General features: G+C 36.4%; 1 long non-coding RNA gene across 1 annotated transcript; it reads right to left on the reverse strand.

The window, feature by feature from the left end:
- Positions 1-6,705: 6,705 nt before the first annotated feature.
- LOC140628006 (uncharacterized) lies at positions 6,706-8,720 on the reverse strand. Its single transcript, XR_012026462.1, has 3 exons — positions 8,551-8,720; positions 7,623-7,708; positions 6,706-6,962 (listed from the first exon to the last, which is right to left on the reverse strand). It is a non-coding gene; the product is annotated as an uncharacterized lncRNA (long non-coding RNA).
- Positions 8,721-10,667: the final 1,947 nt, after the last annotated feature.

The raw sequence follows: 10,667 nt of genomic DNA on the forward strand, positions 1-10,667 counted from the left end.
CTGCAACTGACAATACAAAAGATAAAAGGTACTAATATGGCCAACAAGAGCCTTCATAACTAGATGTTATATTATCTCCTCAGCCCTATCTTATGCCATCCAGCCTTTCACATCATATTTCAATGCCATCAACTATTTATAGTTCCAGGGTGTGCCATATTGTATTGTGCCTTTTTACAAGTGAAACCATGCTGTGCCCACCTGCATTTCTTGGATTGATAGCATTTTCTGGCCACAAAAGCCCATTTTCTCACCTGTATGGCAAGCAAAAAGGGCTGATGAATCAACACTTCCCAGGAGTAACCTCCACGAATGGCCAACAGGAGCTGGTGTATAAAAACTCCCACTCTCTCATCCCTTAGGGATTACTTAGGAATAACTCTGAAATATATATATATATATCCCTCAGAATTCCCCAGCATGATCAAGCTCAAGTTCCCCACAGCAACTGCTTGAAAAAAAAATTTTATTCACTATTATCTCTTTACCATCTTACTTCCTCACTGGTGTATACTGGTGTCATCTCCCAACTTGTTTCCAAATCCCACGGTTGGGGTCTGTTTTGGGGGATCTCAAACAAAGACTTTACTATATTAATTTAGGTAATTAACATTGGCTAAAGCTATAGTAGGAACATCTCATACCTAGACACAATCAATGTGTTTTCTCAATTTTGTGAAGTCTAATGAAGACTGGCCAGTTCTCCATGTTGTTGCCGTACCATCTAGAACACATAGTTTCCTAGGTCATGTCACCAGGCAGAGCAGAATCGATGATGTACTCTCACTCTCAACTGCCTTAGCTAAGTGACTTCCGCTACTTCCGCTTGTTGTCCTTTGGCCAGAATTCATCACCTGGCCTAACCTAACTGCAAAGCAAGCTGTAAAATATAGATGGGATCATTGGTGAATATCAGCTGTTTCTCCACTACCCTAATCTTCCATTTTACAACAAAGTCCATTATGGCTCAACACCTCAGCTCTATGATACTGGATCAGAGGTCTTCCTGTGTGATCTCATAATTCTTTCTCTAAATCTCTATTAATTGCACCAATAAAATTTATGTTTTTGTTGGTCAGGCTATAATACCACCCAGTGAGCTCCTTGAATATAGAGATAATGTCTTGCTTTTTTTTTTGATCCAAGCATTTAATAGCAAATACAATTTTTTCTCATGGAGGAGCTAACATTATCAATATTTTATAAAAGATTCTGATTGCCAATGATCAAACTCCATAAGCTTTTAGGTATACATTCCATGGCTGCCAGAATGGAAATCAATGACGAGGGAGAAATCAGAGAGAAGTTCAGAGATTGTGTTTTATCAATCTTTGTCATAGCACCTGTCCAATTTCCGAGTATTGCTGAAGAATGTGTGAAGAAACACATCATTAAAATAGAGATTAAATCGAGCAGTTTTTACCTCCAGCTTTCGGACTACCAATTTGGAAAATGGTTGTCTACATTTTACACTGATAACTATGGTTTACATTTTGCTGATTTCTAGTAGACTTGGGTGATAATATAATTGGATATTTTCCTGTGACATTCTAAAATACTGTCTCCAATTTTTACCAATAATTATCAAATTATCAGGATTAACTCATTATCACAGTTATCTCTTTCTTCACGCACATAATCTTTTGGGAAAGGGTCAAAGTGAAACAATATACTTCATATTCACATAGGTCAAACACATAAAAGAGGAAAATAATATGTACGAAGGGAAGGCGAGAGTGTGTGAAGTGGCTTTTATTTCAAGCAGTATAGCAGAGACTCGAGACACTGAACATCCCTTTTAAGGAAAATAATAAAAAGTTGCATAAAATATAAACTTGTTTTTATTTTTATTTTCTATTATTTTTAAATAAAGATTTTATTTATTTTATTATGAGAGACACACATAGAGAGGCAGAGACATAGGCAGGGGGAGAAGTAGGCTCCCCACAGGGAGGCTGATGTGGGACTCGATCCTGGGGACCAAGGATCATGCCATGAGTCAAAGGCAGACGCCCAATCACTGAGCCACCCAGGTATCCCATAAACTTGTTTTTAAATGTTACTGCTGACCTATCAAGAAATAAAGAATGGACAAATTACAAAAAAAAAATAATAAAATGCAAACAAAAATCCCAGAATTTAAAAGAGGAATAAAGATAGGTTTTATCCTCAGGGCATCTATAAACATTGGTGACCTAGAGCAGAGCATTCTTTGCTGCTGTGAAAGGCACAACAAGAACAGGAGCATGAGCCTAAGGCTGGCCCAAGTCTAATGCAACTCCCAGGTTAAAGCTAGGATTCAGAAGGGATAGATTGTCCATATAATGGAAATGGGAAATAAACCTAGCACATCAAGGGGGCAATAAGAAAATGTGCCTGTCTTGACATTCACCTTGTATGCAGGGGAATACAATCTCCCCTAACAATATTTAAACACAAGCAGTCCTCACATACATTTGTAGCCCAAATTCACATACCCACAAACCTCAAGAGGAGTGTTTAACATAAGTTCTCTGGACCCCTAGATGACTGGCAGAATTAAACAAATCGTTCTTGAGGGAAACAACTATAATCCAGTCTTCAAATCATTCCCACAGCTCACAGTCTAAGGAACATGAGGTCACAGAAACAAAATACCAAAGCCACAAGAAACCAGTTACCATAACTAAGAGGCAGAATCTGTTATGCAAAGAATTCCAATGTTGGAATCATCAGAACCAGAATATAAAATAACCATGGTTATACATTTCAAAACAAGACATAGAGGTCTGAAAATTTAAACAAGAAATAAGAAACAGTAAAAAAATAAAAATGCTGCAGTTCTGAAATAAAATCAAAACAATTTGTAGAAATGAAAACCATAGTAATTAAAGTTAAAATTTTGAGAGTTGGGTCCCCTGGGTGTCTCAGTTGGTTAAGCATCTGCCTTGGGCTCAGGTCATGATCTTGTGTTCCTGGGACTAAGGCCCGCATCAGGCTCCCTGCTCCATGGGGAGCCTGCTTCACCCTCTTCCTCTGCCTGCCATTCCCCCTGCTTGTGATCTCTCTCTGTCAAATAAATAAATAAATAAAATCTTAAAACTTTTTTTGAGAGTGGGTTAAATAGCAAATTAGCTGAAGAGAGAAGAAATAAATGAAAGATTTACGTGAAAGAACTCTCCAGAAAGTCCAGGAAAAGGGAGCGCTGGAAAATGTGAAAGAGACTAAATACAGTATACATATATAAACAGCTAGAATGGTGCCTGGGGGCTCAGTTGGTTAAGCCTGTGACTACTGATTTCCACTCAGATCATGATCTCAGTGTCTTGAGGTAGAGCCCTGTGTTGGGCTCTGCACTAGGTATGGAGCCTGCCTAAGGTTCTCTCTCTCCTTTCCCTCTGCCCCATGCTCATCCCTCCACCACCACTCCTAACACTCTCAAGAGTGCACTCTCTCTCTCTCTCTCTCTTTCTCTTTCACTCTAAAAAATAAAAAATATAAATAAATAAGCAAACAAATAAATAGCCAGGATAAATATCAAAGAGGCAGACATACAGTGTTATATCTAAATATAATGGAAAGATATAATAAACAAGAAAAACTAGCAATGTTAACAAATGGGATAAAAATAGAACAAAATAAATGAGTGAAGATATAAGAAATTAATTCTAGTATATCAGTAATCCTAAAACAAGGTAAATGGACTAAACTCAATCTGAAAGGCAATGATTTCCCCAGAGTATATACAAAATAAAATAAAATCCAGGGATCCCTGGGTGGTGCAGCGGTTTGGCGCCTGCCTTTGGCCCAGGGCGCGATCCTGGAGACCCAGGATGGAATCCCACGTCGGGCTCCCAGTGCATGGAGCCTGCTTCTCCCTCTGCCTGTGTCTCTGCCTCTCTCTCTCTCTCTGTGACTATCATAAATAATAAATAAAAAAAAATTTAAAAAATAAAATAAAATAAAATAAAATAAAATAAAATAAAATAAAATCCAGCCATATGTTGTTTACATGAGACCTACCTCAATTACCAAAATACAGAAAGATAGAAAGTTGAATGATGGAAAGATACACCAGGAAAACACTATCCAAAACAAAGGTAGTGTCAATATATTTGTAACAAACCAGGGAGATTTTAAGACCAATGAATTATTGAAGATAAAAAGAGTCCTGCATAGTGATCAAAAGTTTCAATTTTCCAGAAGATAGTAATGACTCTAAACTCATATGGACTTAATAATATATCCTCAAATGGTACAAAGCACAAACTGACAAAATTAAATGGGAAATTACAAAACCTATTACACTGGGAGAGTTGAACACATATCTGAGGTAACTAATGTATCAAACAGGTAAAAACTTAGCAAGAATACAGAAGATTTGAACACCACAATGAAACGTTTAACTCAATGAATGCATACAAGATGTTGCATACAATGAACGAAGAATATGTTTTCTGGAAGAACTTGAGGAACATTATAAAAATTGACCATATTCTAATCTACAAGGTAAATGACAATACATTTTTTATGTCTTCTTGCTTCCCCTTTATCCATATTGACTCTGTTCTCAGCTCTACAACCAGAGTGATCATGGCTAAATTTAACCTGGATAAGTTATACCTATCTTCAGATTTCTCCAATGGCTTCACATCATGCTACAAAGCCTAAATACATAGTCCTTAAAATAGCCCACAAGGGCAACCCACCTGCCCCTTCCGCTGGTTTTGTTTCTCCAATCTCATCTCCTTCTCTCCCTCACTCTGTGCTCCAGCTACATTGGCCTCTATTGTCCCATTAACACATTAAGCCATACTCAACCTCTGAACTTTTCATTTGGTATTTCTTCTGCCAGGACCCTTCCTGTAGATATCTGAACATGCATTCCTTCATCTCTTTTAGGTCATTTTACAAATACTACTTTATTACTGAGGACTTTAATACCCTATCCTTAACTCATTCTTTATCCCTCCTCACTACTTATTTTTTCTCTAAATCATTTCACACTATCTCAAGTATTAATTTTATTGTCTGTTTCTCTTCATTGGAATGCAACCTCCTGGAGCCTAAAGTTTTTATTCTGCTTTATTTATTTTTTTATTTTATTGATTTATTTATTGTATCACTAGTGACTACAGAAGCTCCTGGTATTTTATCTCTATGTAACAAATACTGGTTGAATAAAGGATGAATGAATTTGGAAATTTAGAAGTACTTTTTTGTATAAACTTTTGAGTCAGAGAAAAAAAACATAATAAAATTAGAAAATATTTTAAACTAAGTGACCACAATCATATATATCAGAACTATAGGGTCTAGCTAAAGTGGTACTAAGAGCAATTTTTATAGCCTTCAGTATATATATTAGAAAATAAGAATCATTTAAAAATAATTAGCCAGACATCCAACCTAAGAATAAAATAAAAACAATATAATAAACTTCCCACAAATAGTAGGGAATAAATAATAAAGATCATGAATAAATGAAATAGGAATAAAATACAGGAGGCCCACAAAGCCTCAAAAAACATTTGAAGAGCACATGAGAAAATGCTCTGCATCACTTGCCATCAGGGAAATACAAATCAAAACTACAATGAGATACCACCTCATACCAGTGAGAATGGGGCAAATTAACAAGGCAGGAAACAACAAATGTTGGAGAGGATGCAGAGAAAAGGGAACCCTCTTACACTGTTGGTGGGAATGTGGACTGGTGCAGCCACTCTGGAAAACTGTGTGGAGGTTCCTCAAACAGTTAAAAATAGACCTGCCCTACGACCCAGCAATTGCACTGTTGGGGATTTACCCCAAAGATTCAGATGCAATGAAACGCCGGGACACCTGCACCCCGATGTTTCTAGCAGCAATGTCCACAATAGCCAAACTGTGGAAGGAGCCTCGGTGTCCATCGAAAGATGAATGGATAAAGAAGATGTGGTCTATGTATACAATGGAATATTCCTCAGCCATTAGAAACGACAAATACCCACCATTTGCTTCAACGTGGATGGAACTGGAGGGTATTATGCTGAGTGAAGTAAGTCAATCGGAGAAGGACAAACATTATATGTTCTCATTCATTTGGGGAATATAAATAATAGCGAAAGGGAATATAAGGGAAGGGAGAAGAAATGTGTGGGAAATATCAGAAAGGGAGACAGAACATAAAGACTCCTAACTCTGGGAAACGAACTAGGGGTGGTGGAAGGGGAGGAGGGTGGGAGGTGGGGGTGAATGGGTGACGGGCACTGAGGGGGGCACTTGACGGGATGAGCACTGTATGTTGGTAAATTGAACACCAATAAAAAATAAATTTATTATAAAAAAATAAAAATAAAAAAATAAAATAAACACACACACACAAAAGAAACATTTGAAGAAACTAACAACTTGCACAAATCTCTGATCATATTAACAAATAAAATAGAAAAGGCTACTATAGTGATTAAAGAGATAAAATAATGCTATAAATAATTTTGTTAATAAATTAAAAATATACAAAATAGGAAAAATAGTAATACTAATACAATACAATACTATTATACTATAACTAGTGATTAAAGAGATAAATAATGTTATAAATAATTTTGTTAAAAAATTAAAAATATGATACAAAATAGGAAAAATTTCTAGAAAGTTGCAACCTACTGAAATTGGTTCAATTAGAAAAAAATACAAAACTACCAAAATACAGATTCAATAGTTTAAATTATCCCATCAAAAAACACATTAGAATCATAATGGCTTCACAGGAAGTTCCAGAAAACATGAAATAATAAAAAAAGTTCCAATAACAAACCAAACTTCCCAGTAGAGAAAAAAAAAAAACTTCTTCCAATTCATTTGATGATGACACAATAACCTTAGTAGCAAAAAGCCTTTTTAATTAGTGTACTAAAAAGTTATAGGCCTGGGCTTGTTGGAGAAATGGCTGATTGGTTCTAGGACTGGGGCTGAAAATACAATGAGCTTGAAGCATCCTGCAATGACAGAAAGAAAGGAAGTGTTCGAAACAAAACAAAACAAAACAAAACAAAACAAAAGAGCACAATGATTTGGTTATGTCAAAGGAACATGAGAGCCAACATTTGAGGAACAAAATAAATAACACAGTATTGAATTGTAACCCAGAGTATAAAATAAATATCCATGAGACCATTGTGATATAAATAAATGATTAAATAAACAAATAATCAAGGAAGAAGAAACAAGTCTCCCATGCAGAATTCCAAATAATTTTTTTTGAATTCCAAATAATTTATGTAAATGCTTCTCCCTCAAGGAGAGAGAACACGTTTCCACTCCTTACTTGTGGACTATATAATGATTTCCTTTCAAAGAGTATGGTTTGGAAAGTTATAGAAGCATTTCATGAATACAGATGCACTACCCATAAACAAATTACTAACAACCTGAATATAATCCTGTTGAAAAAAAAAAATCATCATTACCGAACTGGTGTTATCCCAGGAATTATTTTTAAATTAATAAAACTATCAATAAAATCCACTACATTAAGAGTCTATAGAAGGGAAAGACACATGATCATTAAACACATCAATAAGACACATTTGATAGAATTCAACATTTTTTCCTACTAAGAATTTTTAGAGAACTAGAGATAAAAGGGAAGCACTGACCTCTATGGTGAACTATGGAAGGCAGATCAGCAGTTGCCAAACCCAGGTGACAGGATGGGTGTGGGGGTGGGGTGAGGAGGGATTGACTGCAAAGGAACATGAGGGAACTTACTGGGGTGATGGAAATGTATCTCCTGATGATGGTAGAGATTATACAACTACATACAGTAGTAAAAAATCATTGATTTACACACTTGAAATTGGCAGTTTATTTTATATTCATTTTACTTCAGTAAAGCTGACAAAAAAACAGACTATTAATTTGACAAAGGCCGCCTACAAAAACAAAAAGCTACAAAAACTATAAAACTTCTTGTGTACCACGCTTGTACATCAACTCCTATTTCATTTGCTGCAGCAACCATTTCCACACTGCCTTTAAGGAGTTTGCTCAAGAGTTACCTTCAGGAGCTCCCTCTCCTGGGGCTGAATCCTATACCTCTGCCTTCCTGGAACAATGCTGCCAAGAGTTACCTGCATGAATCTCTTTGAACTCACCCATGTGAAACCTAAAAATACAATGTAGTTAAAACTGCATGAGTCCATCTCAGCCCACAGGATAAAAGAGCCCATGTATCCATCACTGTTTCCCTCCTTCCTGCAGTCACACAGTTCTGATATGTTCTTCCCAAGGCTCTTCAGAAATTCCGTGTTCAGGAAGAGATGGAACAACAGGAATTATATCTGTTGGCTCACAAATGGGCCCTCATACAGATGGCAAGGAGATAGCAAAGAAAGGTAGGCCATTCCAGATTGCTAGGGGGCAGGTTTAATAAGCAAGGGAATTTACTTGTAAGGCTTGTCTTGGGTGGCCATAAGATAAGTAGATGTTCACACTTGCCTGCCAGAATATTAAGGTTGTTATATAGGCTTTAACAGGGTTTGGTCATGTGTACTGTCCAGAAGGTCTCAACAACACCTTACTTACTCTTTCAAGTCTACAGCCTTAGAACAGCTTCTAGTATGGGAACAGTGGGTGGAGTATACATTCCAAAGATGCGGAACAAGGGTGGGGGTGATGAGGAGTCTCTGATTGCCAGAATCCAAATCACAGGTCGACCTGCCATCGTGTCCCCTGATGACCTTCTCCAACATGCACGCACTGCTGGTGGAAGTATAAATTGGAAAACAGTTTGGTATCATCCAATAAAAGTAAACAAGAGCATACTACATGACCCAGAATTTCACTCATCAGTCCATAACACTCCCACATATGCACTAAGCCATGCTTACCAGAATGTTCTGTACAGCATTGCTCTTAAAGGCAAAAAATGGAATCAGCCATTATGGCTTTCCACAGGACAATGAACAGATATTCATTCATTGTATCAATCAGCCCTGGAATAATATACAGCGGAAAAAAATGAAAAACCCAGCAACCACATGCATCAGCATTTGTGAAATTCAGACAAGAGTCACAGAAGAAGACACACTATAGGGTTTTATTTGTATTACACTAAAAGAGATAAAGCTAAATATGATATTATGTGGTAAAAATGTAAAGTAAGAGAAAATGACATAAATTTTTGGACTGTGAGTCCATCTAGAGCGAGGAAAGGAAAGGGAGATCTGTGAGGAGCATGCAGGGGGTTCTCAGGTGTTAATACTCTATTCTAAATTTCATATTAGATACATGAGCTCTCATTTAACTGTTATTGGTTAAAGTGATATACCTCTTTTTTGTAAATATGCATAATAAAAACTGTGATCCTAGCTATAAACTTCTAGTTATAAAATAAATAAATCATGGAGATGAAAAGTACAGCATAGGGAATATAGTCAATAATATTGAATAATGTTGCATGGGGACAGATGGTTACTACACTTATTGTGGTAGAGTATAAATTTGCCAAATCACTATGTTGTACACCTGAAACAAATATAATATCATATGTCAGCTATTCTTCAAATAAAAATTAAACTAAACAGAGCTGTATATAAAGCTGAACAATGCATGAAAAGTTTTGATGGTCTCATAGTATTGGGCTAAATATAAAATATTTACAGAAGCATTTCTTAAAAACTGTTGTTATATTAGAACCTGAAATCCAAATGCATCTTTTTATCATTATCATTAGATTTCCAAAAATTACCACTAAAATAAATTAACATTGTGTTTCTTTTCCTCTCTGTACATTGTAAGTCAAAAGAAATGATTATAAGTATTTCATACATGGTAGAGTCTGCAGTGTGTCATGGATATGTATTCCCATATTCTAATGTATTCATTATTGGCTTGTTAGTATAATAAAAGCAATAGTTGAATGTGAAAAAAATACAGCTATGAAGAAAAATTTTTTTTAGTGTTAGCAATTTGCTCAGAGGTAGAATCTGTCAGATGCTTCTCTAGACTTGCTTCTCTAGCGTTGAGGAACTGATTTACAATATTTATGGTGATTTAGACATAATCCCCTCTGAGGACCTAATTACACCACGCTACAATACCCATCCCCACCTTACTCATGGCCAGTGGTAATTTCATGAAGTTAGAAAAGTGTACACAAACCCAGTGAAAACTGAAAAATATGTCTTTAGCGATAAATTACCCACTGCTTTTCAGGCCATGGGAAAATCTGTGAAAGCTCCCTCTTAAACAGTGTAAGGCCTTAGATGTTTTGTAAAGATCTATGGCAACTACTGCTTCTTCTTAGAGAATTTTTCTCTATTCTGCTCTCCCCTCTTGGTTGCAAACCACCTAAAAATCATCTCATTCCCTCAGTTCCATCTGGCTGCCATATACCTAAATTATACTTCTTGGTCTGGCACCTTAGGGTCTAAAATCTGTTTACGTGGTCTACCTGGCTTCTCCTCAGGGGGCAGCTTCTAATATTCTTACATTATCTGTAATCATGGCACTGCCTGTGAACAAGTAATGCTCTCATCCAAGGCCAAAACCTGCCCCACACTTTCATGAGTGAGGAAGGGGATATCTACCTGCTTTGGCAGAGTTCTTTTAACTGCAAATTCACATGATTTTTGTGATGCAAAAAATAACTAACCTGGATGGAGCTGAGTGCAAATATTGGTCCAACTGCAATATCAAAA

Source organism: Canis lupus, chromosome X, assembly GCF_048164855.1.
Source record: "Canis lupus baileyi chromosome X, mCanLup2.hap1, whole genome shotgun sequence".
Lineage (NCBI taxonomy): Eukaryota > Metazoa > Chordata > Mammalia > Carnivora > Canidae > Canis > Canis lupus.